This window comes from Bos indicus, chromosome 20 (genome assembly GCF_029378745.1).
Source record: "Bos indicus isolate NIAB-ARS_2022 breed Sahiwal x Tharparkar chromosome 20, NIAB-ARS_B.indTharparkar_mat_pri_1.0, whole genome shotgun sequence".
NCBI classification, from domain to species: domain Eukaryota; kingdom Metazoa; phylum Chordata; class Mammalia; order Artiodactyla; family Bovidae; genus Bos; species Bos indicus.
The window spans coordinates 41711729-41738791 of NC_091779.1; the positions used below are offsets into that span (position 1 = coordinate 41711729).

Sequence of the window (27063 nt, forward strand, 5' to 3'; positions counted from 1 at the left end):
TTGATATTTCTCCCAGAAATCTTGATTCCAGCTTGTGCTTCTTCCAGTCCAGCGTTTCTCATGATGTACTCTGCATATAAGTTAAATAAGCAGGGTGACAATATACAGCCTTGACGTACTCCTTTTCCTATTTGGAACCAGTCTGTTGTTCCATGTCCAGTTCTAACTGTTGCTTCCTGACCTGCATACAGGTTTCTCAAGAGGCAGATCAGGTGGTCTGGTATTCCCATCTCTTTTGGAATTTTCCACAGTTTATTGTGATCCACACAGTCAAAGGATTTGGCATAGTCAATAAAGCAGAAATAGATGTTTTTCTGGAACTCTCTTGCTTTTTTCATGATCCACTGGATATTGGCAATTTGATCTCTGGTTCCTCTGCCTTTTCTAAAACCAGCTTGAACATCAGGAAGTTCACAGTTCATGTACTGCTAAAGCCTGGCTTGGAGAATTTTGAGCATTACTTTACTAGTGTGTGAGATGAGTGCAATTGTGTGGTAGTTTGAGCAGTCTTTGGCATTGCCTTTCTTTGGGATTGGAATGAAAACTGACCTTTTCCAGTCCTGTGGCCACTGCTGAGTTTTCCAAATTTGCTGGCATATTGAGTGCAGCACTTTCACAGCATCATCTTTCAGGATTTGAAAGAGCTCAACTGGAATTCCATCACCTCCACTAGCTTTGTGCGTAGTGATGCTTTCTAAGGCCCACTTGACTTCACATTCCAGGATGTCTGGCTCTAGATCAGTGATCATACCATCGTGATTATCTGGGTCATGAAGATCTTTTTTGTACAGTTCTTCTGTGTATTCTTGCCACCTCTTCTTAATATCTTCTGCTTCTGTTAGGTCCATACCATTTCTGTCCTTTATCAAGCCCATCTTTGCATGAAATGTTCCCTTGATATCTCTAGTTTTCTTGAAGAGATCTCTAGTCTTTCCCATTCTGTTGTTTTCCTCTATTTCTTTGCACTGATCACTGAGGAAGGCTTTCTTATCTCTTCTTGCTCTTCTTTGGAACTCTGCATTCAGATGCTTATATCTTTCCTTTTCTCCTTTGCTTTTTGCTTCTCTTCTTTTCACAGCTATTTGTAAGGCCTCCCCAGACAGCCATTTTGCTTTCTTGCATTTCTTTTCCATGGGGATGGTCTTGATCCCTGTCTCCTGTACAATGTCACAAATCTCATTCCATAGTTCATCAGGCACTCTATCTATCAGATCTAGGCCCTTAAATCTATTTCTCACTTCCACTGTATAATCATAAGGGATTTGATTTAGGTCATACCTGAATGGTCTAGTGGTTTTCCCTACTTTTTCAATTTAAGTCTGAATTTGGCAATAAGGAGTTCATGATCTGAGCCACAGTCAGCTCCCGGTCTTGTTTTTGTTGCCTGTATAGAGCTTCTCCATCTTTGGCTGCAAAGAATAGAATCAATCTGATATTGGTGTTGACCATCTGGTGATGTCCATGTGTAGAGTCTTCTCTTGTGTTGTTGGAAGAGGGTGTTTGTTATGACCAGTGCATTTTCTTGGCAAAACTCTATTAGTCTTTGCCCTGCTTCATTCTGTATTCCAAGGCCAAATTTGCCTGTTACTCCAGGTGTTTCTTGACTTCCTACTTTTGCATTCCAGTCCCCTATAATGAAAAGGACATCTTTTTTGGGTTTTAGTTCTAAAAGGTCTTGTAGGTCTTCATAGAACCGTTCAACTTCAGCTTCTTTAGCATTACTGGGGCATAGACTTGAATTACTGTGATGTTGAATGGTTTGCCTTGGAAATGAACAGAGATCATTCTGTCGTTTTTGAGATTGCATCCAAGTACTGCATTTTGGACTCTTTTGTTGACTATGATGGCTACTCCATTTCTTTTGAGGGATTCCTGCCCACAGTAGTAGATATAATGGTCATCTGAGTTAGACTAGTGTATATGCCTCTCCACCATCAGCCTCACTCCTCTGCCTTTTGTCTTCATTCTTTAAAATTAAATCTCTCTCACCACATGGATGAAAAGTTGATCTGTGAACTTAGTCCCCCTTCTCCATTCCTTAGCCACTGAATAACACTTGTATTGTGTGGATCTCAGCTTCAGTTTTGTTATTCAGCTGCTTGAACCAGGATGGGAAAAGAGCCCTCTATGTGGCAGGGAAGAGACCCTCAGCCAGGCTAGGGCCTGAGCAGGGTCCAGAGGACTTAATTCCATAACAGGAGAAAAGTGAAGTAGAGAGAAAGTAAGACCAAAAGTTGTAGAAATGGAAAGGAAACAAGCCGGAAATCAACAAATCATCAAACTCTACTCTGGACATGATGGCCTTGGGGAGAAGCCTGGGGAAACAAAGAGGTGGGACCCACTGTCGAAGATCCTGCTGATGCTGTGTCTGGGCTAACGTCCAGGGGCATGGGCACAGTTAAGGTGTGGCTGGGGAAAGCCACCGGTGGGCCAGGGAGACACACAAGGTGAGCCTGATCTTGGTCAACCTTCCACCATCCATTTCTTTAGGTTCCAAGGCTTGGATACATGAATTCTGTCAGCACATTGAAAGATACGGACATACAGTTCCCAGCAAGGATGCTCATCTATTAACTTTCAGTTGGAAATATAGTTATTAAGTGGGCAGGATGTTTGCAACAACCTGATCAATGCCTGTTTTTCCTGAAGGCAAGAGGCAGAGGAAGGCAAATTTTAGAACAAGGGGAACCAGGTGAGCATCGGAGGGCTCTCCTGCCAAGGCACTCTTTCCTGCCCCCACCTGGGCTTAGACAAGGAAACTGCCCACAGAGCCAAGACTGTCCTCCCCAAATCTGAAAAGGTATCACCCACATCTGGCTCCTGGAAGGTTTTTTCCCTACTCTCTACACTAACTACAGCCCTTCAATTTACACTCTTTTCTCCCAACCAGAGTGGCTTCCCAGGTGGCTGAGTGGTAAAAAAATCAGCCTGCCAAGCAGGAGACATGCATTTCATTCCTGTGTTAGGAAGATGCCCTGGAGAAGAAAATGGCAAACAACTCCAGTATTCTTGCCTGGGAAATCCCATGGACACAGGAGCCTGGCAGGCTACAGTCCATGGGGTTGCAAGAGTCAGATACGGCTTAGCCAACTAAACTCTTAACCACCCACCAGAACATCAGTATGGTATGATTTCTGTTTTCTCAATTATGAGCGAAATAATATTTTAGTCCATCCTCCCCAAGATCCCTGTGATTCTATATGTTTTTATGGACAATTTCCTAACTTGGGTATTTTTGAGGCTGGCTATTCAACCGTGTATGATGTAATTTACTAGTTTAATTCTTAACAGAGAAATTTGTCTTCTTTATTTCTAAGGTAAGGGTTGCAGGACAGGGGTCTCACAGTTGCCCCCAGGAACCAAGGAAACCTTCCAGATTTAACCAAACTACAGGGGGGTCACGAAGCCATCACTCAGCAGGCCCTCTGCAGCACAGCTTTGGTCTGCCTGGACTGGTGTGCAGGAGAGCTTGGGCGAAGCGAGGGCAGGAGGGACGGAACCAAAATCACAAGGAAAAAAACCAGGGGAGTCAATGTTCTCATTGCCTTGACCCAGAGCCCTGCCGAGGAGCCTTATGCTGCTGAGATTCCAGATGGCTTCAGCATTTCCCATAGCCCTGAGGCCCAGTGGCAGCATCCCTGCTACACAGATGGGGGAGCAGATTGAGAAGGGACCTGCGATTCAGTCGGCAGACAGAGAGCTAGGTGTCCATGACATCACCCGGCAGACTTTCACTTGGGATTGGAAGCAGGTTCTCAGCCATCAGGCAGAGGCTCTCGCCGGAAAAATTGGAACCAAAAGCTCCTTTGTGATTCTCTGCATTGGAGGAAATGTGGGCACTGGGGCACATCCATTTGGGAGACCTGTAGATGGCTGGGTCCATTACGGGTTTAATGTTTCAGGACAGTAATCTAGTCTCCCCACAGCTAAGCCTGCAGAGATACGTGCTGTGGGAAAGATGCTCTGAGGTACACTGCTGAAGTGGGGAATTATCAAGATTAGCAAAACGGCCATTACCTACCACCCACCATGTTCCACTGAAGCACTTCCAACATGCTTTAAGCATCCTGGTCATTCCCTCTGCGAAGCTGAGTACGTGCCAAGTCAGACTCTAAAGGAATCCTGTGAAAATAACTGAGGACCTGTTCTCAACTTGAAATCGCAAGTCTCTTTGCCTGAGGAGGTGATTAAAAACTTGGCCCATCTCCCCACGCACACACTCTTGCCCCGTGTCTGGCCAGCCCCCTGCCGTGGGCTCTGCTCTCCCCTGCTCTGTCTTGTCTCATTCCTGTTCTCTGCTCTCCAAGTCTCTCTCCATTTCGCCTCACACCCAAGTTCTTTCCCATGACTCTCACGACCAGAAAAGAAATGGAAAGAAAGATGCCTGTGCTCCTGAGGTTCTTGGGTTCTACAAGACAAGCAAGATTAAGCCAATGAGGATTCCTCAGGGATGAATCATTCATTCATTCACTCGTACTTTTAACAAATATTTATTGACTGTAATAAACAAAGGGACCTCTCACCCGCAGAAACTTAAAATCTGAAGTAGTCTTCCATAGCTGGGTCCAGTGTCAGAATCACTGGAGGCCACGGTATTTTTCAGATATCTGCATTTTTAACAAGTGAAAGTTGCTCAGTCATGGCCGACTCTTTGCAACCCCATGGATTAAACAGTCCATGGAATTCTCCAGGTCAGAATACTGGAGTGGGTAACTGTTTCCTTCTCCAGGGGATCTTCCCTGTCCAGGGATTGAACCAAGGTTTACCACACTGCAGGCGGATTCTTCACCAGCTGAGCCATGACAGAAGTCCAAGAATACTGGAGTGGGTAGCCTATCCCTTCTCCAGGAGATCTTCCTGACCTAGAAATCGAACTAGAGTCTCCTGCATTGCAGGCGGATTCTTTACCAACTGAGCTATCAGGGAGGCCTTTAACAAGCATTTCATGAAAGCCCCCTCATTTCATTTTTAACAAGTGTTTCAGGTAATTCTGAGGTAATAGGGCTTTGAAACTATTTGTTGAGTAGAACAAGAGGTGCCACTACACCGTGACTCAGAATGGATACCATGGAAAGAAAGTCAACCCCATCTAGATGTTTCAGGAGCCCCTCATTTCTTATCCATGTAGGGCTGCTAGATTTAGCAAATAAGAGTATATAGTATGCCATGAAAGGATGCTAGCATTACTAGTTATTAGAGAAATGCAAATCAAAACTACAGTGAGGTATCACCTCACACCAGTCAGAATGGCCATTATTAAAAAGTCTACAAATAACAAACACTGAGGATGGTGTGGAAAAAAGGGAATCCTCCTACATTGTTGGTGGGAATGTAAATTGGTGCAGCTACTTCAGAGAACAGTATGGAAGTTTCTTAAAAAATGAAAAGTCTAGTTACCATATGATCCAACAATCCCACTTCTGGGATCTCCTTGCAGTCTGAGGGACTCTCAAGAGCCTTCTGCAACACCACAATTCAAAAGCATCAATTCTTTGGTGCTCAGCTTTCTTTATAGTCCAACTCTCACATCCATACATGACTACTGGAAAAAACCATAGCTTTGACCATATGGACCTTTGTTGGCAAAGTAATATCTCTGCTTTTTCATATGCTGTCTAGTTGTCATAGCTTTTCTTCCAAGGAGTGAGTGTCTTTTAATGTCATGGCTGCAGTCACCATCTGCAGTGATTTTGGAGCCCAAGAAAATAAAGTCTGTCACTGTTTCCATTGTTACCCCATGTATTTGCCATGAAGTGATGGGACCAGATCTTAGTTTTTTGAATGTTGAATTTGAAGCCAGCTTTTTCACTCCCCTCTTTCACTTTCATCAAGAGGCTCTTTAGTTCTTTACTTTCTGCCATAAGGGTGGTGTCATCTTCATATCTGAGGTTATTGATATTTCTCCCGGCAATCTTGATTCCAGCTTGTGCTTCATCCAGCCCAGCATTACTCATGATGTACTCTGCATAGAAGTTAAATAAGTAGGGTGACAATATACAGCCTTGACATACTTCTTTCACAATTTGGAACCAGTTCATTGTTTCATGTCTGGTTCTAACGTTGCTTCTTAACCTGTACACAGATTTCTCAGGAGGCAGGTAAGGTGCTCTGGTACTCCCATCTCTTGAAGAATTTTCCACAGTTTGTTGTGATCCACACAGTCAAAGGCTTTGGCATAGTCAATAAAGCAGAAGTAGGCATTTTCTGGAATTCTCTTGCTTTTTCTATGATCCAACAGATGTTGGAAATTTGATCTCTGGTTCCTCTGCCTTTTCTAAATCCAGCTTGAACATCTGGAAGTTCTCGGTTCATGTACTGTTGAAGCCTGGCTTGGAGAATTTTGAGCATTGCTTTACTAGTGTGTGAGATGAGTGCCAATCGTGTGGTAGTTTGAATATTCTTTGGCATTGCCTTTCTTTGGTATTGGCCAAGTATGTAGTACATCTTAATATATGGTTAGATAGCATCACTGACTCAATGGACATGAATTTCAGCAAACTCTGGGAGATAGTGAAGGACAGGGAAGCATGATATGCTGCAGTCTATGGGGTCTCAAAGAGTCAGACATGATTTAGTGACTCAACAAGAAAAATGCAATATTTGGGACATATTTATACTAAAATTTGTACTCATTGTTTATCTGATTTTCAGGTTTAACTAGACATTCTGTATTTTACATGGCAAACATTTACCTACCCCATCTCAAAGTGAAGATCTTAGAGCCTTTGGCCTGCATGCCTTCTCTGCCCTCTGTGAATCAGTCCTACCCAGCATCTCTGCTCCCGCCTCAACAGGCCTTTCACTTCCTTCTGGATGAAAACATCACCCATGGGCCAGGGCCACACACACTAGGCAGGCAGAATGAATGAATCAGCCCCGAACCGCAGTTTATTACCCTACTCAGGAAAACTCCTCTTCCCAGCTCCCTGTCACCTCACCCCTGGTCTCATGGGCCCAGCCTGTTACTCCCAGCCCAGATGTCTTCCTTGAAAGCCCTGCTTGCCTGGAGTCTGTAAATACTGGTCCTCTCTGGCCAGCTGACCTCTTTTCCCATATAGTACAACTGTGTTGTAAGGATGAAAGGAGACAGGAATAAAGAAAATTTTGATGTAAACACAAGAAGTACTCAACTTGTGATTGTCAAACAATGGTCTTATGACCACAATCTTGGGTAGATTTACAACCACAACTGCTCTGATTTTATCAGTTCATTTATTTTTCTAGGTTAGACTTTGTTTGAATGCACCAACTAAAAACCTGGAAGTCACTAGAGTATACAGTTGGCAACCAACTCTGTGGCTTGTTTTGAGTTGGAGTTGACTGTCTACCCAGCGTCCATTCCTTCTTTTTCACTCCCTAACAGAATTCTGATTTTGCTCAGGGATTCATCCATAAAGTAGGTACCTCAGCTCTAAAGATGGATGTAACTGATCATTGGTAACACCCTCTCCTGGCCAGCAATGGTTTCAGGACTGGGCAGGTGACCCAATACTGTGATTGAGTCATGAGATGAAACTTTCCAGGGGTCTTCTAGAAAACCTCACCTAACTCCTAAGACAAAGTGCCAAGAATTGCTGGTCCCTCTTCTTCCTCTGGATACCATCAGGACTGGGTTGGATGGCTAGATTGATGCTGCCATCTTGATATTAGCCTGAAATGAAGCTTGATGCTGAGGAAGGCAGAGTGAGAGCGACTACAGAGTTGGGGCTTGAAGACACTGTGGACACTAGAGAACCACTGAATATTCTTCCTCTTGAAGCTGGTTTGGATAGGATCTTTACTACTTGGGTATGCACTTGCTGCTGCTGCTGCTGCTGCTAAGTCGCTTCATTTGTCTCCGACTCTGTGTGACCCCATAGACGGCAGCCCACCAGGCTCCCTTGTCCCTGGGATTCTCCAGGCAAGAATACTGGAGTGGGTTGCCATTTCCTTTTCCAATGCATGAAAGTGAAAAGTGAAAGTGAAGTCGCTCTTGCAGCTTCTATTAAAAGGGAATGTCAAAGGCAGACGTTTAAAATTCTGAGATTCGCAGCAATAAATGTGGATCTATCTGTCTCGACTTCCATCCAAAGGGCAGACATTTGCTCATCCTTATTTCTCTATGGATATTGCCCACAGTAGGAGTGGAATTGATTAGTTTTCCCTTTTCTATGAGTTTGAATAAAAATAGCTCTAGTTTAATGTTTGTTGATGAACTGTTGAAAATAAGTTTACTCCTCCCTCAGGTGAAACCTCCATATTTAAGCATCTTCAGATCCACAAGAAACAGCACGTGATGTCTGAACTAACATACATTTTTCTCTGAAGCACAGGCAGAGGCCAGAGTCCCTCAGGCATCTTTAAGGTACTGAATCCCACAGCTCATGGCCAGAGCTCTGGGCCAATTATATCACACTCTACTCTTAATGCCCTTGACGTTTCCTGCCCCCTTCACCTCCTCTGAGCGTTGAGTTAGCCCCCTGGCTTGGGGCTCCCACTTCGTAAACTCTACCCATGCTACCTTCTCCTGTTTCAAGCATTTCCATAAACCTATACATCAGTTCTTCAGAAGAGGGCTGACTCTGGGCTGTTGACTCTGAAAAAGTGAGTTTGCGTCTCAGGGATTCCAAAATAGTATGGTAAAGCCACTAGAAACTAATGACATCTTAAATCCACCAGCAATGACACAACTAAAGAAGTGAATGGCTCCAAGCCAGGGGCTCTTATTTGAATGTGGTTAAGACATAGACACAGTAAAGGAGGAAAAGAAACTACAATATTGGATTAATCATGGACACTAATACAAACCAACGCATGGAACTGGCAAGAGGATAAAAACAGACATGCCAAAGCGAGGCCAATTCATTCCATAAATATTTACCGAGTGCCTACTGCCCTGTGCCAGGCATGACCACAAGTTGCTAAAAATACAAAACAAGTTCTGTTTCTGCCCTCAAGAGATTCCCAGTTTTCCTAGGGACAGACACATACATAATTTAAGATAAATCTTAAAGAATGAAAGAATTCACAAAGTGGGAAATGGGGGAGGTAGAAGTCATATACACAAGCCAATTCATATGGAATTCTCAGAGTAAACACGCAGGCTTTGCATTCAGGCAAAAAAATGGTGGCGTAGAGAGAGAGTCGGGGCTGGTGGGTGAGGCCAATGGATTTTGGTTGTTTGGGGGGTGAGTGGGGGGCTATTTATAGAATTATTTAAGCAAGGAAAAGATACCACCAAATTTGTGATTTCATTCTAGAGAAGTATCAATATGCAAAAATGTTCACTAAAATATGTGAAGAAGAAGTTGCAAAGTAGTTTTGAATATTTTCATTCCTAAACAATCTCTTTGAGGGATATTCACAAAAATGATAACTGTTTTTACCTCAAGGAAGTTAAGTCCATGAGTGGTTTTTCACCTTTGAACATCTGCATTTTTTAAATTCTTGTGAACATATATTACAGTGATGATTTTAAAAATGTGTGTGTGTGTGTTTAGAGATATGGATGGCATTTTTATAGACTGAGACTAGCCATCAGGAAGGCCTATTACAAGACTGTCCTCATGGTTCTGGTGATATATGAACATCTGGATCAAGGCAGTGGGGACCAGGTGGGAGTAGCTTCTTAGGCCAGAGGCAGAGTTGCCCAGTCTAGGTGACCACTTGGTATCAGGTTGGTGGGGAAAGGGATAAAGGAGTCAGAGATGACCCAAGGAATTGGACAGACCTGGGGCTAGAAGTCAAGGTTTGACTTCTTCCCTCATTGACTCAATGGACATAAGTTTGAGCAAACTCCAGGAGATAGTGAAGGACAGGGAAGCCTGGCATGCTGCAGTCTATGGGGTCATAAAGTGTTGGACACGACTTAACAACTGAACAACAACAAATATTCACACTCCAGAGGTGGAGGCCAAGGCTAAGCCTTCCCTTCGTAGAACTGCAGCAACGGACTCCCCGTGGCCCAGGGCCCACTTACAACACCCCACTGCCCACACCTATCCAGTCTTACCTGGAAACTCCCTGTCTGAACTCACCAGGCCTGCCTGGGAGAGCCAGGTTTATTATCAGAAGCTCACAAAGCTCAGCCTCTTCGAAGGCAATTAAAACTCCAGTGTGGGAGAGCTTTGGCACCAACTACTTTTTCCACCTGGCTGACTCTTACCATAGATGTAAGAGTCCACCAGCTCAACGTGGAGCCAAGTGGGAGATGAAAACACACTCACACTCTGCTGCTGTGTGAGTGCGGCCCTCCACTCCCTCTGCCCCTTGCAATTTCCCAAAGCTCCCATTCAACAAGGAAAACATGGACCTGATTAGTGGGTTTGACGTGGGCCAAACAGTTGCAGCCCATTTTCATCTGACAGACAGGAGGAGCACCAATTTCCATCCAAAAAAGAAAAAAAAAAAAATGCGTGACAAGTCTAGAGCTGAGCTGCTGGGCTGAGGAGAAGGATTGCAAAGGAGAAAACTGCCTCCATTAAGTCAAATCCGTCCTGGGAGAGTGGGCTGCAGAATCAGTTCCAGGTCACCATTTGCATGATCACATTAATCTGTCTTTTTTTTTTTCCAACTACATTTCTGTTCCTCCCATCTAATAAAGTTGGGGTCCACTCCCCACTCACATAAGGATCGCCAGAACACGAGAAATAGGCAAAGTCTAACTATAGGCACCATTTACAACTAGTGGCATAGAAAGTGATCCAGCTCTAAATTCCAAAAAGGAAACAGTACTGTTTCAAAAAATAGGTAATTTGATAAATACAACTTTCAAACATTTAAGCATAAGGACTTTTGGCCTATATTGTGAGCGAGGCAAGACTAATTAGAAAACAAAACTTGGTCAGTGGTGTGCTCTTGCTGGTCCCCAAAAGCTGAATGGTAAATTATCAGGAATTTTGCAAGGTGGTTGACATCACATTGGTAGTTGGAAATCAGCTACGGTGGAAGCATTTACACCATGGAAATTGGCAAATGCTCCAATTGTGATGGCCTCTCCTCCAGGCACGCGTAAGACATTTACCAGTACAGAACTATGATCCTCTTCATTTAAAGGTCTATTTATGTACACAATGGTGTGTGTGTGTGTATGTAAAAAGCCACAAAGTAAAATAGCTAAAATATTAACTGTATTAATTCCAGGTGATGTGACTAACAAGTTCTTTTATCTTCCTTTACTTTATATTTTTCCTACAGTGAATATGTATTCTTCATATAATAACCAACCTTCTGGCAAAGGGAGCAGTTCCTTTCCCTTCAGAGCTTTCTGACTCACTCCTTTCCTCTCCTTCCTTCTCTTTAAATTTCCTCCTTCTCTGACCTCCTAGGTTTTTATTGCCTGCATAGGGTGCTGCTGAAATTCCAAACTACTCCCCTAGTCCCAGGCAGGCAGAATGCCAAGTAAGGAGGCCAGGCGAGTGGGTGTCAGGCTCCAGGTGCTGGAGCCCAAACTCAGCCATCGTTGAGGGGGCGGGGAGACTGGCTCCTGCCCTGGGCACAAAGCTGGTACTGGTGATTTAACAGAAGAGCAGTGACCAGCAGGGGAGATCAGCAGTCTCGGCCCAGGTGACCCCATGCTCTGTAGATGGGACCACACCACCCCTCCAGGTATTCATATCTGTGTTCACCTGCTGCATACTGACCATTCCAGTAGATTTACAGAGCAGGGCGACCACTCTCAAAGTTCACAGCTAGTGCTTCACTGTCTCCTTGCTATGGTTGGGTGTTCTTTCAGTTTATCAGACATCAACCCAGGCACGGAAAGCCCAAGTGATTTGCCCAAAGTCACTCAGCTTGGAGCAGAGCTGGGACAACAGTCCAGGTATTAATATTGAAGTTCAGGTTTTCTCCCTTGATTATATCAAGTATGTCAGAAGACTCTGAATTTCTGACTGTATAGATTTTTGTGTTTTTTTTAAGTAAAAAGCATTTTGTGAATATACAGTGTAAGGGATTTTATTTATTTATTTTTACCAACTGTGTAGTTTGAATGAAACTTGAGCTCCTGTTAGAGCATGAGTAAAGAAGTCTAAGACAGAACTTTTGCGTACAGGAAAGGGGCTACTGATCCCTGACCCCAGCGGGACTTGGTTTTGGAACTTGAACTTGGTCTCTGTAGGAAAGTAAGATGATACTGTGTTTCTTCCTCCTTTCTAATATTTCTTGTTTGAGAGACTTTTGCGTGTGGGGTAAATGCTGGTATTATTGCTGGTGTTGCTTCTCCACCACTTTCACTTTCTAATCCCACAGACTGGGAATCTCAACACCCACCTGCTGCCTCCAAACTCCCCACCTCCCACAAGGTTAGAGGGCTTGGTGCACAGAGGGCTCCCTAACACTCCGTGGGGTCTATTCAAGCAAACAGAGGACAATGTGTATGTCCACCGTGCCTTCCAGGTCTGGTCGAGGGCCTCTTGGCTCTGGTTACTCAGCTGGCCTGCAGAAACTTCTGGTTGGCCTGTGACTGGCAGAGAGACCAGGCCCTGTGAAGAGGACTCCTTCCAAAATCAGGAGGGGGCTGCCCTGCAGGCAAAAGCTGCTCTAGAAACCCATGAGCAGCTTTAGAAGAAAGTCAGTGATGATTTCAAAATCCTATTGACCAACCCATGGGCTAGAAAGGATTTAAAAAATTTATCCAATACCTTTGAATGCAGTCCCTGGGAGGTGAAGGAATCACCATGATATTTAAGACAGGGGCCATGTAGTTAGGGCTCTGGTACCCAGTCCTGCTCCCCTCAGTGCCAACTGGAGCATACCCACTTTTTTTTTATGTATATAGGGTTTTCTGAAGGACTTCCCTATAGCTCAAATGGTAAAGAATCTGCCTGCAATGTAGGAGACCAGGGTTCAATCCCTGGGTTGGGAAGATCCTCTGGAAAAGGGAATGGCAACCCACTCCAAGTGTTCTTGTCTAGACAGTCCCATGGACAGAGAGCCTGGTGGGCTACAGGCCATGGGGTTGCAAAGAGTCAGACACGACTGAGTAACTAATACACACACACAGGGTTTTCTTATAAAAATCTTCTTTATAGAAAGGGTTACAGTGCCTTAAACACAGTAAGTTTGAAAGTTAACTCCTCTAATATAACCACATTTTAAAGAGGTTGAAGAAACTAAGGCCCAGTGAGACAAAGTTCAGGCAGAAGTGAGTGGAAGAGTCAGGTCTCTCCATTTTACCCATAGCCACTCTTGCTTCAACCGCCCTTTGACTTGGCAGGCTGTTGACCTTGGCTTCATGAAGCACTCATGTCTTTCTGGTCTACCACGGCCCTGGCTCTTGCTGGCGAGGAAATGATCTAATCGTTTTCAACTTTGGACCTGGCTCCATTACCTGCACTCGCCTTCTTGTTGACTTCGATTTCCTGTTGGTGGACCCTGGCCAATCCAACAGCAGACCTGCCAGACTCTTACCTCCTCATCCTCTGCCTCTCCACACAATGCAAATCTACATCAACTTTGGTGGTCCTGGGAATTGCCAAAACACCTCCATTGACCTGGAAGGGAATAGACTGTAATCAACTCAGGGCCTATACCTAGTCTGCCCTGACTCAATAAGCTTAGGGATGACAAGATAGCTATACACACATGATAAACACCAAAACATACTGCAGCATCCACCCACAGACTGAGACCCCCCCACCAAGAGTTCTGAATAGTTACATGAATAATAAAAGTCACAGATAATCCCTATATCATTCTCTGTTTCCTCTTTTGTCAAATATACAGTGGCAGAACTTCATCTACTGTCACAGAGAGTCTCAATTTATGAACAACAAATACTTTAAACTCAGAGGTTATTCCCAAGCAGTCTCATTAAATCGTGCCTATTTGTCACAACCAAAGAATTCTTCCCTTTACAAACTGCATCACTGCAGTGTTTCCTTTAACAGCAAGCTTCTCTAATGATTCAACCATGCACTCTTCTTTACACACATGCCAAATTTTCAAGGCCACAACTCCTGCAAAATATGAGGTACAAAAAAATGAAAACAGTAGGCAAAAGAAAGTGAAAATACAGAAGACAAGACCCAGAACTGAGGCCACTGACAGCATATTTGCCTTTGTTTTCTAATCCTGAGAATCTAAGAAAGCTGCAGCTGCAGCAGAGAAACTGGCCGGGTTTGATACTTTGGACGTAAAGCATTCCTCCGAACGCAAGTATGTAGAGCTCTCTGACCCACTGAGTTTGGCTCACATCAGACGATTCAGGGGTGGCCATTGCTATGAGTGCCTCTCTCAAGGAATCTGACCCGGTCCAAGGAATCCCAGAGCCCTAAAGATCAGGGCAGTCTCTGCGCCTTTGGAGTAGCCAAGCCCTGTTTACAACTTCTAACCCCACTGACGGACAACTGCAGTCAGTGAACTAGAAATGGTGAGTGCCTCCTGGGTTACCTGAGACTGAAATCACTCAGGATGAATCCCCCAGCCCCAGACAAGTCCCCGAAACACTGTCTTCCCATTCAAATGGCAGCTGCCAATGAATCTCTCTGAGGCACACACAAGGGATACACCAATTGGCTCCATCCATTCCCCGCGGCTCACACATCTCACGGAGCCCAGTTTGGACATGCTTTCTTCCATCCTGGGGGAGACTCAAGCATGTGGGCGTGGTGTCAGACTCCGGGGCCTCTGACACTATCGCTTGGTCTTAAGAAGCTGAGAGAAAACTAAATCATCTGACACTTCTTCTTCATCCTCTTTTTTCTTCCACCAACAGAACAGGCTCCAAATGTGACCTACTTTTTCTTTCTTTGTGATTATGCAAAACTCACAAAGCTTTTCCTTGAGCCTGACTAATATTTTCAGTGACATGCTTTTCATCTTTTGGAAAAGAGGAGTCCACGTCAGCCTGCCAGAGCGCATAAGTCTTGGTGAAATGACTGAAGAGGTCAGATGTGTTACAAGGACTTCACTGGGGGACCCGTAAGAGACTTCACAGAGCGCAAGGAGGGGGGCGGTGTGAGAAACACAACAAAATCCAGATCCAGTTTCCTGAAAGGCATTCGTATTTTGTCTGCAAGTTTCCATCAGCAGGAATCAGGACCTTATTGATGAGCTAAGTGACTCCAAAGTTCCTCACCACAGCCGCGTCCTGTGACTGTGGACTCTGGCCCCACTGGAGCCTTGCCACACTCCCCAGACCACTTAGGCACATCCCAAGCTCTGCATTTTGCATTAAAAATGGACCTCTCCCAACTTCTCAGGGAATCAGAACACAACAGGGTTTTAAAATATCAGGAGGAACAATTAAAAAATAAAAGCCGAGCACCTAGCTTGGGTAGAAACCTGGCTCTATTAGTCAAAATTAAGTTGATACTGATTTTTTTTGCCCTATTTTTAAACTCCGAGGCTGTGCACTTCTTAACGTCTGACCAGCTGTCCTTTCCTGATCTTGAAATTCTGAATTACCATGGCTAGATGGAAAACATTTGCTTGGTGATTTTAGAAATGTCACCACTGGTCCAAAATCTGCCCCTAGGATTCTGATCCAAGCTTCCCTTTTATCCTCAGTGAGGTGAAACAGAGCCTGATAAATGTTTACTGGACAAATTGCTCGAAATAGAAACATTCGCAGCCTCGGGAGTCAACCGTGTTTGCTTCCATCCAGGTTAGTTCAGCTTCATGCCACATCCAGGCTGCCTGGTCAGCACTGACTCAAACACAAGCCACTCAAGTCTGAGGGGTCTGGAAAATCACCGTGTCAGGGAGGGACTCACCAGCCACATCTGCCCTCAGCAATGTGAGGACCCAGATTTCAAACTCATTGAACATTGCATCCCGTGTAGATTTAATTCCATCTCTACTACTGTGAAACAGTTCACATTCATTCATTCTGAAAGCATTTACTGAGCACCTCTAGGGCAGTGCTATGCTCAGCCAATACAAAGATGAAGAAAACAGGCACTGTCCCCCTCTTTAGAGAATCTGTGACAGTGAAGATCAGGATTGCAAGTGTTACATGAGGGAAAGAAGAGAGCGCTATTGGTTCTCAGCCTCTAGCTCTCCCTACCGGTGGTGCTGTTAGTCTGTCAATCGTGTCTGACTTTTTGCGGTCCCATGGACTGTAGCCCACCAGGCTCTTCTGTCCATGGAATTCTCCAGGCAAGAATACTAGAATGGGGAGCCATTCCTTTCTCCAGAGGATCTTCCGGACCCAGGGACTGAACCTGGGACTTCTGAATTGCAGGCAGATTCTTTACTGTCTGAGCCACCAGGGAAGCCCTCCCTACCTGTGGGCCCCTGTGAACTGTCCAGCCTACTATCTGTCCTTGCTCGGCACCATCAGTAATTCTTCATGCACCTGTTACATTTGGCAGGAAAGATCGGAGAGCAGCTCAGCAGCGTACCTGTAGACTCGGCATCCATTGACTCCCATCATTGCTTCAGTTCTGACCATGCTTTCAGTTCTAACCACCGAGCCTAATCTATCTATTGCTAGTTCTCATCGTAGCATCTGAAAGGCCTCCCTGCCTCTTGCCATGATGGCTGGAGTGTGTTGCAAGCTGCCTGCCAGCCTGTCTTTCACTGCATTCCACCAGCCTTTGGAGACCCTGGTGCAGCTGTTTGCCTGAACCACAGCCAGCCATTACTAGATCCCTGTGATCCGAAACCCTGCCCACCTCACCTAGTAGGTAGAGACTAACTCCAGGACCTGGTTCCGTGCACCTTGTACCAGCTATTCTCTTGCTGTTGGCTGAGCCAAGCCTCTAGGAGCAGTGAGAACTCAGATGGAAGCGTTGATCACACAGGTAAAAAAAGGCAAGGCTGGTAAGGAAATCACTGTTCCAAAGGAGTGGATCTGGTTGCTCCCAGCGTATTACTCTGCCTTCAAATATGTCACCAGAAAGTATTTGGCAGGGGATTTCTCTACCCAAAATGGGACAAAGGGAAAAATAGCTGAATAACAGTTGGCATAAGGGACCCGGATAAATCCTCTCAAAAAGTATGGGTTAGGAACAAACCAGGGAACAAGACAGGAGCCATGACCTCAGGCTCAAAGGAGATCATGCATGGAAAAGCAAGTGCCCACAGGAGAACCCTGAGCCTGCAGGCAGGCTCTACATGGCCACACTGCCCAGCTCTGCACTGACTGGCTGGCGGCGTGGCCACAGGCACTTATTTCATTTCTTTGGGCCTCTGTCCTCATCATTAAAACTGAAGATGATAAGGCCATTTGAAACCTTAAAGTAGTCCTCCTCTGACTTCAAGCTGGTGGATGGACCTTTTATTAAAACATAGTCAAAATGGGTCAGTATCTTAAAAAAAAAAAAAATCACATGGGAGAAGAAACGAACACAAGGCAGCGAGTCACCTAGTTTTGAAAAATCAAATGAGACAAAGAAAGGTTTGAACTGAGGAACAGGTACAGAGCAGCCAGACGTGTTCTACTTAGTTACAGTTACAAGAGCCGCCGGACTCAAGAGGGTTCCATTATCAGATGCATTTGAGAACTGCTGTCTGCTGCATGCTCTTTTTAGAGGCATCGTTCTTACTGAAGGCTCTGAGCAGTCCAGCACTATGGACTCCAGTTTAAGGCTTAAACCAGAGCTGCTAAAGCTTAGCTGACCGTGGAATTCTTTTTTATCTTTATTTATTGGCATCATTCAGAGTGCATCCCACCACCGTCAAGTGATTATTTTGGCTTCTCTGGTGGCTCAGATGGTAAAGAATCTGCCTATAATGCGGGAGACTCAGGTTTGATCCCTGGGTCGGGACGATCCCTTGGAAATGGGAATGGCAACCCACTCCAGTATTCTTGCCTGGAGAATCCCATGGACAGAGGAGCCTGGCGGGCTACAGTCCATAGGGTCACAAAGAGTCGGATACGACTGAAATGACTTAGCACACAGGCATCATTCAGAAGTGGACATCCAAGTTTCAGGTTGTGGAATATAGAATTATAAAGGTGGTGTTGTTTTTTTCCCCCTCTAAACATAAAGAAGCAAAAACCAACCAGGCATAATCTTAATTTACCATTTGGAAGCCTGAGCAACAGCTCACAGCTGGATACACATTCAAGGTCATCGCTGGCCTCGGCCTTCTCTTCCTTACTCACTGACCCTTAGGTCACTGCAAAGATACAGTCCAGCTGGGCGAAGCGGTGACCTCAGTCTTCACCAGCCATTTCTTATGGGGCCTCGGGACACACAGGATGCTGTCAGCAAACCAACCAACACAGACCTAAATCATGGTGATGTCTTCCTGCCTCGGGGACGCGCCTCTGCCTGCTCGGAGACTGCTCAGGGACAGTTAATTGCTTTTCAGCTCAGGCTACACAGCTTTCTCACATCCAGTATTCCCCAGGGTCATATTTTCTCAGGCTGCATTTTTCAGAGAATAGGGCAGTAGGAAGAGGAAAAAGGACTGAGGGTGAGCAGTGGTGGGCAGGAAACTGCTTTTTATCTTCATTGTGACTTAAATTACCATCTTCCAAATCCTTCACTTAAAACAATAATAATAAAAAAAAACACCTCTTTTCTCAGTTTTAGCTTTTGGGTGTAAGGTTGTAGTTTTAAGCTCTAAACAAGAGGGAAGTATGGCCACTAATTCTCTAAGCGGGAGAACAAGCATCTTCCATGGAAGGTAGGAGGAGCTTCCTCTCCGGGCGCTGATAGGACAGTGAACAGAAGTGTTGAAGGAGTGAACAGCAGGTGGACCACCTGGAACTCTGGGACGCGTCTCCTTGATGCTTCTGTCTTCAGTACTCCAGAGTCATACCGTCTCCCTTTCACATTTTGATTTTCAGTCGCTAAATCATGTCCAACTCTTTGCAACCCCATAGACTGCAGCACTCCAGGCTTCCCTGCTCTTCACTATCTTGTGGAATTTGCTCAGACTCATGACCATTGAGTCGGTGATGCCATCCAACCATCTCATCCTCTGTTGCCTCCTTCTCCTGCTCTCAGTCTTTCCCAGCATCAAGATCTTTTTCCAAGGAGTCGGCTCTTCACATCAGGTGGCCAAAGGAATGGAGCTTCAGCTTCAGCATCAGTCCTTCCAATGAATATTCACGGTTGATTTCCTTTAGGATGGACTGGTTTGATCTCCTTGCTGTCCAAGGGACTCTCAAGAGTCTTCTCTGACACCATAGTTCAAAAGCATCAATTCTTCAGTGTTCAGCCTTCTTTATGGTCCAATTCTCACATCCATACATGACTACTGGAAAAACCATAGCCTTGACTAGATGGACCTTTGTCGGCAAAGTAATGTCTCTGCTTTTTTAATATGCTGTCTAGATTTGTCATAGCTTTTCTTCCAAGGAGCAAGCATCTTTCAATTTCATGTGACGCTTCTACTATGACCCATTATGCATTGATCTTTTATTTTATTATCAGAGGGATGCCTCTTTTCCTTTATTTTCAAATGCTTTGAAGATTTATTACATCTAGTTGGCCACTTTCAACCTGCACTCACGTGACCGGCCTCAATGCATCTGGTTTTGCGCCCACCTGGGTTGCAGGCACCTCTTGAACTGATTTGTAGATTTTTTACAAAGGGAATTGGTCCATGTTGGTGAGTGGATGTCTCCCTAGGGCAAGGAGAGTCTGAGACTTCCTATTCTGCCATCTTGCTGACATCACTTCCTTTCCATCACTCAGTTTCCATGTTCCTAATTTCACATTATATCTAAGAGCACACATGTCATTAAAATTCATATGACTTATTTGCCAGAGTAGTTCTTCCCCTCTATTTCCCTCCAGTGTGGCTTGTGAACATCACTCTCTTTTTGTAGAGGTGGTTATTGTTAAGAATCACCAGGTTCTTCATTTTTTTTTATCTGCCCTAAATAGCTGATAAGGGCAGAGCTCCATACCTGCAGTGAATGATGGACTGCATCCTGGGGACTGGCCAGGAAGACTAGGAACTGCTGTCCTTAGGAAGCAGTTCAGGTTGACAGTCCAGTACCAGAGGGTCAGTGGGGGCTGTAACACTTGCCATGAGGTGCTCTGTGGGCAGGAGCTGATGCTGTTAAGTTTCCCCCTGGTACTAAGAAGTACTGAGGCCTATTCTCAGAGCCTCTCAGCTTCCCAGAACACAGATAATGACATCTCAGTCACTGCCTTCACAAACCAGTAACTTTTATTCAAACAAAAAAGATGTTTCTGATTTCTCATAACTCCCTAAGTGCTTAAAAAAAAATCACATTCTTAATTACCCGCTCTACTGAGCTCCACCTTGATTTCACATCAAATTATTCCCAGTCTGCTCATTGCTGTGGGGAAGTGTGTGGCACGGGGTGGGGGCAGGAGAGGAGGCTGAAAAATGCCTATAAATGTCAGGCCAAGTTTAAACACTCCAAATGCAAAAGACACTAGAGATAGCAGACTGGATTATCTCTCACATTCAGCCTTCCATTTACAGTCACCTCCCTCCCCAATCCTGATTTATTTAATGCTTCCATCTAATGAGCTTTGATTTGTGGCCAACCATTGTACTCAGCCAGCTGTACTGAAAACAACCATGACACATGGCTTCTATCAAAGTTGTTGTGTGACTATGAACTGGTTCAAACGTGGAGTAGTCACCTTAAAGGGAGGGAAAGGCCAATGCTGGCACAGACATGCTGGTAAATTTGGAAGGTAAGTCAGGCATTAGAGGGAGTCGCTGAGCAGAAAGGTGGATACCATGAAGGTGCTGAAGTTGTGACTCAAGCTTGGGCAGCTGAACAGGTGGCATTTGGCCAAGGCTTGTCCTCTCCATTGATCACCACTGTGGTTGTAGTCAGACCAACATCATAGAGAGCTGGGTCTTGAAGACTACTGGAGGTTGCCTCACCGGGTCAGCCCCTAGCCCTCGAAGAAGCACCTGGCTGTGAAACTCTTACAACAAGAATTAGTCTTGGTCAAACACATGTGGGTGAGGATGTGGAGAAACCAGAACCCTTGTACATTGTTGAGGGGCAGGTAAGGTGGTGCAGCTTCTATAGAAAAGTTGGGCAATTTCTTGAGAATATAAACATAAAATTACCATTTGTATTTTGAGGTATATACCCCCAAAGAACTGAAAATGGGCATTAAATAGAACTTGTACATGGATGTTGATGGCAGCACTGTTTACAATAGCCAGCAGGTGGAAACAGCTTAGATGTCCATCAACTGAAGAACGAATAAACAAAATGTGCTATGTCCACACTGCTGCTGCTGCTGCTAAGTCGCTTCAGTCGTGTCCGACTCTGTGCGACCCCATAGACGGAAGCCCACCAGGCTCCCCCGTCCCTGGGATTCTCCAGGCAAGAACACTGGAGTGGGTTGCCATTTCTGCTATGTCCACACAGTGGAATATTATTCAACAATTAAGAGGAATGACACATGTTACAACATGGATAAACCTTGAATACATTATGCTAAGTGAAAGAAGGTGGTTACAAAAGATCATGTATTGTATAACATGATTTCATTGATATGAAATATCCGAAGAGACAAATCCATGGATACAGAGAGCAGATTAGTGGTTGGTTGCCAGGAGTTAGGGAGGGACTGCTTAATGGGAATGAGGTTTCCTTTTGGGATAATGAAAAAGCTCTGGAACTAGACAGCAGTGATGACTACACAACACTGTGAATGTACTTAATGTCAGTTTAAAATGGTTAAGCAGTCACTTTTATGCTTTGTGTGTTTTACCACACGCACACATAAAAGAATTACTCTTGGTCAATTATGCGCCTGCCCTACCCTCAGCTTTTGTTCTGTGCTTGCTGGTGCTCACCTCTGATTCTGCCCTTGGCCAATGCTTCTTGGACTTCCTGTGCATCTTAGTCTAGATATCGTGCCAGTGATTTCCTAGTGTCAGATCCTCGGTCTGGCCCCGACCTCCACTTGCTCACATGGGGCCTTCAGCTCCTGTCTTACCCCAATATACAACCAAGAGAATGTGGTTACCACTTCAGTCTGCTAAATAGTACTGCTGCTCAATCAGTCTGGTATTTACACAAAAATAGAAACAGTACTCTTGCCTGGAAAATCCCATGAGCAGAGGAGCCTGGTAGGCAGCAGTCCATGGGGTCACTAAGAGTCGGACACGACTGAGCAACTTCACTTCCACTTTTCACTTTCATGCATTGGAGAAGGAAATGGCAACCCACTCCAGCATTCTTGCCTGGAGAATCCCAGGGATGGAGCCTGGTGGGCTGCCATCTATGGGGCCGCACAGAGTTGGACACGACTGAAGCAACTTAGCAGCAGCAGCAGCAGCAGTAGAGTCTATTCTATTATTCTGCTCAAAACATAATCCTCAAGCCCCATGACAGATATCCAGAAGCTCTGTCTGAATATTAATTGGCCATGGAGCCTCAATATAATGGCTCACAAATTCTCAGTTATTTTTTTGGTGCCATGAAAATTTTTGAATGAGTTGCCTTCTTTCGACCATCTCCAGAAAGTAAGAAACTGCCTATTAAGCCAGTGTGTATGAATTGGTGGACTGTTAATATTCAAGTGAACTTTCTCCTGTAACATTTAATCAATTGGCATGAGATGCAGGCAGCGAACACGTAGTCTTCAAGGCATTGTGTCTATGGAATCCCATTATATGCTTGTTTACAATCCAGATGTCCAGACGCCCAGAGATTCTGGCTCAGGAAATCTCCATAAGGTCTCTTTGGCTCTTACACCTGATCCTTTAACGTCTGCTGCAAACTCTCCCACAGTAAATATCAACTTGGCCACAAACTTACCCTCCATCTTTCCCAGAGCTATAGACCTCAATGTCCCCCTGCAGCTCCAAACCCTCCCTAGGTAGAGGTCAGATGGGAGAAGGTACCAGGTATAGTCCTGAGCCCTAAGCTCTCTCCTTTTCCTCTCTGAGACCTCTCGTGCAAACTTCAGCATCACATTTCCAACCATCTTCAGGACATCTCTAATGGGATGCTCTGACAAATCTGACTTAGACATGCCTCCCTTTTTTCCCCACAAGCATACCAACATTCTAATTATTCAGATTCTGGGTGTCATCTTTACTTTCTCCTTCTCTTTTACTTCCCCACACTTATTTCTTTCCTTTAGAACGTTTCTCAGACTCTTTTTCTTCTGGACTCTCACTGCTACCACCCATTGGAAGAATCTGACTTCCTCCTCCCCACCCTGCAGTCAGTCATCAGGCTAATAACCAGACTGCTAGCATACTGCTGCTCTTGTCATTTTTCCATTTTGGTGGCTTTTCCTTGTGGTTGCTTCCCATGTTATCTTCGTAAATTAACAATCTACAACATCACATTTGAATTTTCCATCCTGGCATTCAGGACTCCTGACAAGTCGGCCCCATCGTATCACCCGACAGCTCCTACACAGCACCACCCTGTCACCCCACCCCTCTGCTGCTCACACCACCAACAGAGCCAACACATTCCCAGCCCACAGCTTCTGCTCCACCGCTGGCTCCTGAATTGCCCTTCCTCCCTCCTCCGCTGGGTCATTTATTCAACAAGTGTTATTGCAACCACTGTGCACTGGAGACTAAGTGCTTAGGACACCTAGGTGGACAAAAGAATGATCTCTTGGGATCCCTTGGGACATTTACATTCAGTTGCTCTATCCATATCTTCCTCACCCTATTCTTTGACATCTAGCTCCCCTTTCTCCCAAACGTCTTCTTGATAAACCTAGGCATGTCCCATTTTTTCCCTAAATTTACTGTTCATACTACTTATTGTTGGCATCCTATGACTCAGTTCACCAGGATATATTGTCTTATATCGCTCTCTGATTATTCCTCTAAGCTTGTTTCATGGAAACTGCTGAAGTTGGTTCACACCTTCAACTGCGTTTGGTTCACTATTGTTCAAACACCTAGAATGCTGCTTGCACATTTCCTAAGAATCACTCCCAGTGCGTGATGGATGCTCAGTAAATATATGTTTTAATGCAACTGTGCCTGAGTTCAACATAAGAGCCACCACTCCAGTGGCACTTCATCCATTAAGGGCAATCCTCCTCTACTTCAGCTCTGCTTTCTTAAGGAGGTGCAATATTGGCCAAGAAACACCCTCCAGACTCTTCCCTCCTGCTTCACCTAGAGCAAGACGCCCTCAAGCCTCTGCTGGCAGAAGCCTGAAAGTGCAGGGGCTTCCCAGGTGACTCAGTGGTAGAGAGTCAGCCTGCCGATCCAGGAGACCTGAGTCTGATCCCTGGGTTGGGAAGATTCCCTGGAGAAGGGAATGGCAACCCACTCCAGTATTTTTGCCAAGGGAATTCCATGGAAAGAGAAGCCTGGTGGGCTACAGTCCATGGGGTCAAAAAGAGTCAGACACGACTGAGCAACTCAACAAGATTGGATTATATCTCCTCTTGGAAATTCAGGATGCATTTACTTATCTTTGATCATGTTTTTTGTTTTTAGGCATCGGAACAAATAACAAAGATGTGGCCCCTGCTGTCATCCAACTTAACCTATTAATACTTCTGAGAAGCCCTTCAGTAAAGAGATTTTGGATTTGTTCACTTGTGTTTTCCCAAACCTTATCCACTAGAAGCACCTAAAACATCCTATGGACCACACCTGGGGCTTCAGGTGAGAGGGCTAGCCAATCCGGCTAAACCGAAGTCTGGGGTGAAAGAGCAAAGAACAGATTTTTAAACTTCATATTAGGAAGCTTTGCTCCCCTGGAAGCCTCACTCCCCTGGAAGCCTCCTCAAAGAGCCTGGTGAGTGTGCACCAACAGCTGTTCTAATGCATCCTTGTTAAAACACAGTGTGGTTGTTAGTAGGGTAGTCCCAGTGCACTCAGCAGCTAGTCACGCTGTTCCCTCCCAGGAGCCCAGAAATAACAATGGGGATGACAGAGTAAGAAGGTGGGGGAGTGGGTGGGCACAGACAAAGGGAGGTGGAAGCTGGTGACTAGAAGTTCTGGCTGTGGGGGCTAGAGGATGGTGGGTTATAAGCCTTGCTTAGGGGTTAGAATTGGGGCTAAGTGAACGGCTCAGAGAGGGTGAGAACCTGCTGGAAACAGAGGAGGAGGAGTGGGGAGGTGAAGACAGTCACGCGGGACCAGGAACAGACTGTAATGAGAGAACCCATGGGGAGCGAGGGGAGGTGGAGGCTGCTTGGGAAGAGCAGAGTTCTTGCTCTGACACTTTATTACTCTAGCAGTTTTGTAAAGATTTTTTTTTTTTGGATGTGGGTCATTTTATTATTTTGTCTTTACCGAATTTGTTACAATATTGCTTCTGTTTTATCTTTTGGGGTTTTTGGCCCCAAGGCACATGGATCTTAGCTCCCTGACCAGGGATCAAATCCGCACCCTTGGAAGGTGAAGTCTTAACCACTGGACCACAAGGGAAGTCCGTCGAGCATTTTGTTTTTAAGGCAGAGACCATACACTTCCCATATGTTAGGAGAAAGTGGGTAGATTTTGAAATGGACACACTTATCTACCTGGAATGCCCTCTCTGCCCTTCTGCCGTAGGAGAGAGAAGATGGGTAAGAGGATGGAGGGGAAGGAGGGAGGGAAGGAGAGAAGGGAGAAGGCGGGCAGGGAGGAAAACTTTTAAAAAATCACATTTTTGGAAGACTCAAAATTAGAGGATTTCCCAATTGAAGATGACACATGACCATGGGATTGTATCACGCAGACCTGTCCAGGGCCCATGTATGAGAAGGCATAGCCTCCCAGCGGCCATCACCTTCCCATCCTGTCCCCTGTCCGCAGCCCAGGCCACCCTTAGGCAAGTTGCACCTCCAGACCAGAGCCGGATCCCCAGCTTCACCATCCCCCACCTCTACCGTCTGAGCTCTGGGGCTACAGGGGTCGCCCTACCCTGCCTCTGCCTCCCCCGCAAGCACCCCGGGTCTTTCTCTCCCCAGTGTGGCCCACGCAGTTGAAGGCAGGTTGCCTTCCAAGGTGCTCTGAATTATTCACTGACTGAACGAGATTTGTCGAGCCCGCTAAGTGTCAGGTTCAGAGAAGATAATGAAATACAAGTACCTTAAGTTCCAGGCCCTCAAGAAGTTTAGGCTGCACTGTGGGTGAGAACAGGAGGAGGCGATGGCAACCCACTCCAGTACTCTTGCCTGGAGAATCCCATGGACAGAGGAGCCTGGTAGGCTGCAGTCCATGGGGTCGTGAAGAGTCGGACATGACTGAGTGACTTCACTTTCACCTTTCACTTTCATGCATTGGAGAAGGAAATGGCAACCCACTCCAGTGTTCTTGCCTGGAGAATCCCAGGGACGGGAGAGCCTGATGGGCTGCCGTCTATGGGGTTGCACAGAGTTGGACACAACTGAAGTGACTTAGCAGCAGCAGCAGCAGCAGCAGGTGAGAACAGGAGGAGGCAACTCCCAAGTGAGGAGCCTGTGAACCCAGGGGGGCTTGTGGACAGAGCTGCCAGCAGACAGGCCAACAAGATGCACCAAACAGACGAGACCCCGGGCTGGGCAGTGACTGCCGCAAGCAGAAGGGACCTGACATGTGGGATGAATTAGGGAGACAGGCAGGAGCTGGAATGAGCAGCGCAATAAAAACAAGAGTTAATTCACCCTCAGAAGCCAGAACACTCCACAGGGCGTGAGGTTGGGCTGATGGGCCCTGGCTGACCCCTTCTCCTGATGTAGGGCTCCCAGAAAAACCACAGGCCCACATGACTGGCGGGTCTTCGGGTGGGAGTGGGGAGGAAAGAGACAGAGTCAGGACTGATCTCAAGCACACTCAGGACATGGAAACTCTGATGCTTTGGTTGAACCCACAGCAATACCACCCTGACCATTCTGTTTCATGTTGAGACTTTTTCCTAAGAAGGTGCTGTGTCACGTCAGCCAATAGGCCGTCCTAGCCCCTGGGAACTGCCATTAGCATAGTCTTAATACACTGGAACCTGCTGACCCCTGTCACCCCTGATTTGACATAAAAGTCTAAAAGGCATACAGTGCTGCTTTTATTTTGTGTTTTCATATTTGTTTAATTAACTGGGTTACTCATCACATTGAGGGTTCTTCCAACTCCTCCCCCTGAGGGACATTGTGTATTTTTTTTTCTTGGCCACCCAGCTCCATGGACTTGTACGGAGTCCCCACTCCCACCCATGTCGTGTTTAAGGTCACCACAGGGACAGCCAGGACCCAAGTCCACGAGTGGGTGCAGAGAATGGCCCTC

The 27063-nt window shown here is 45.6% G+C and overlaps 1 protein-coding gene across 7 annotated transcripts in view; it reads right to left on the reverse strand.

Moving 5' to 3' along the window:
* Positions 1 to 27063, reverse strand: part of PDZD2 (PDZ domain containing 2) — a 403122-nt gene that overhangs the window by 273332 nt on the left and 102727 nt on the right. Inside the window, exon 2 of one of the 7 annotated variants that reach the window (XM_070774796.1) lies at positions 13390 to 13472. The exons of 5 other annotated variants lie outside the window; for them this stretch is intronic. The gene's annotated coding sequence lies outside the window, so the exon portion shown is untranslated. Of the gene's footprint in view, positions 1 to 13389; positions 21062 to 27063 lie in introns of those variants that run through there. One more of the 7 variants, XM_019982767.2, reaches the window with a different exon arrangement.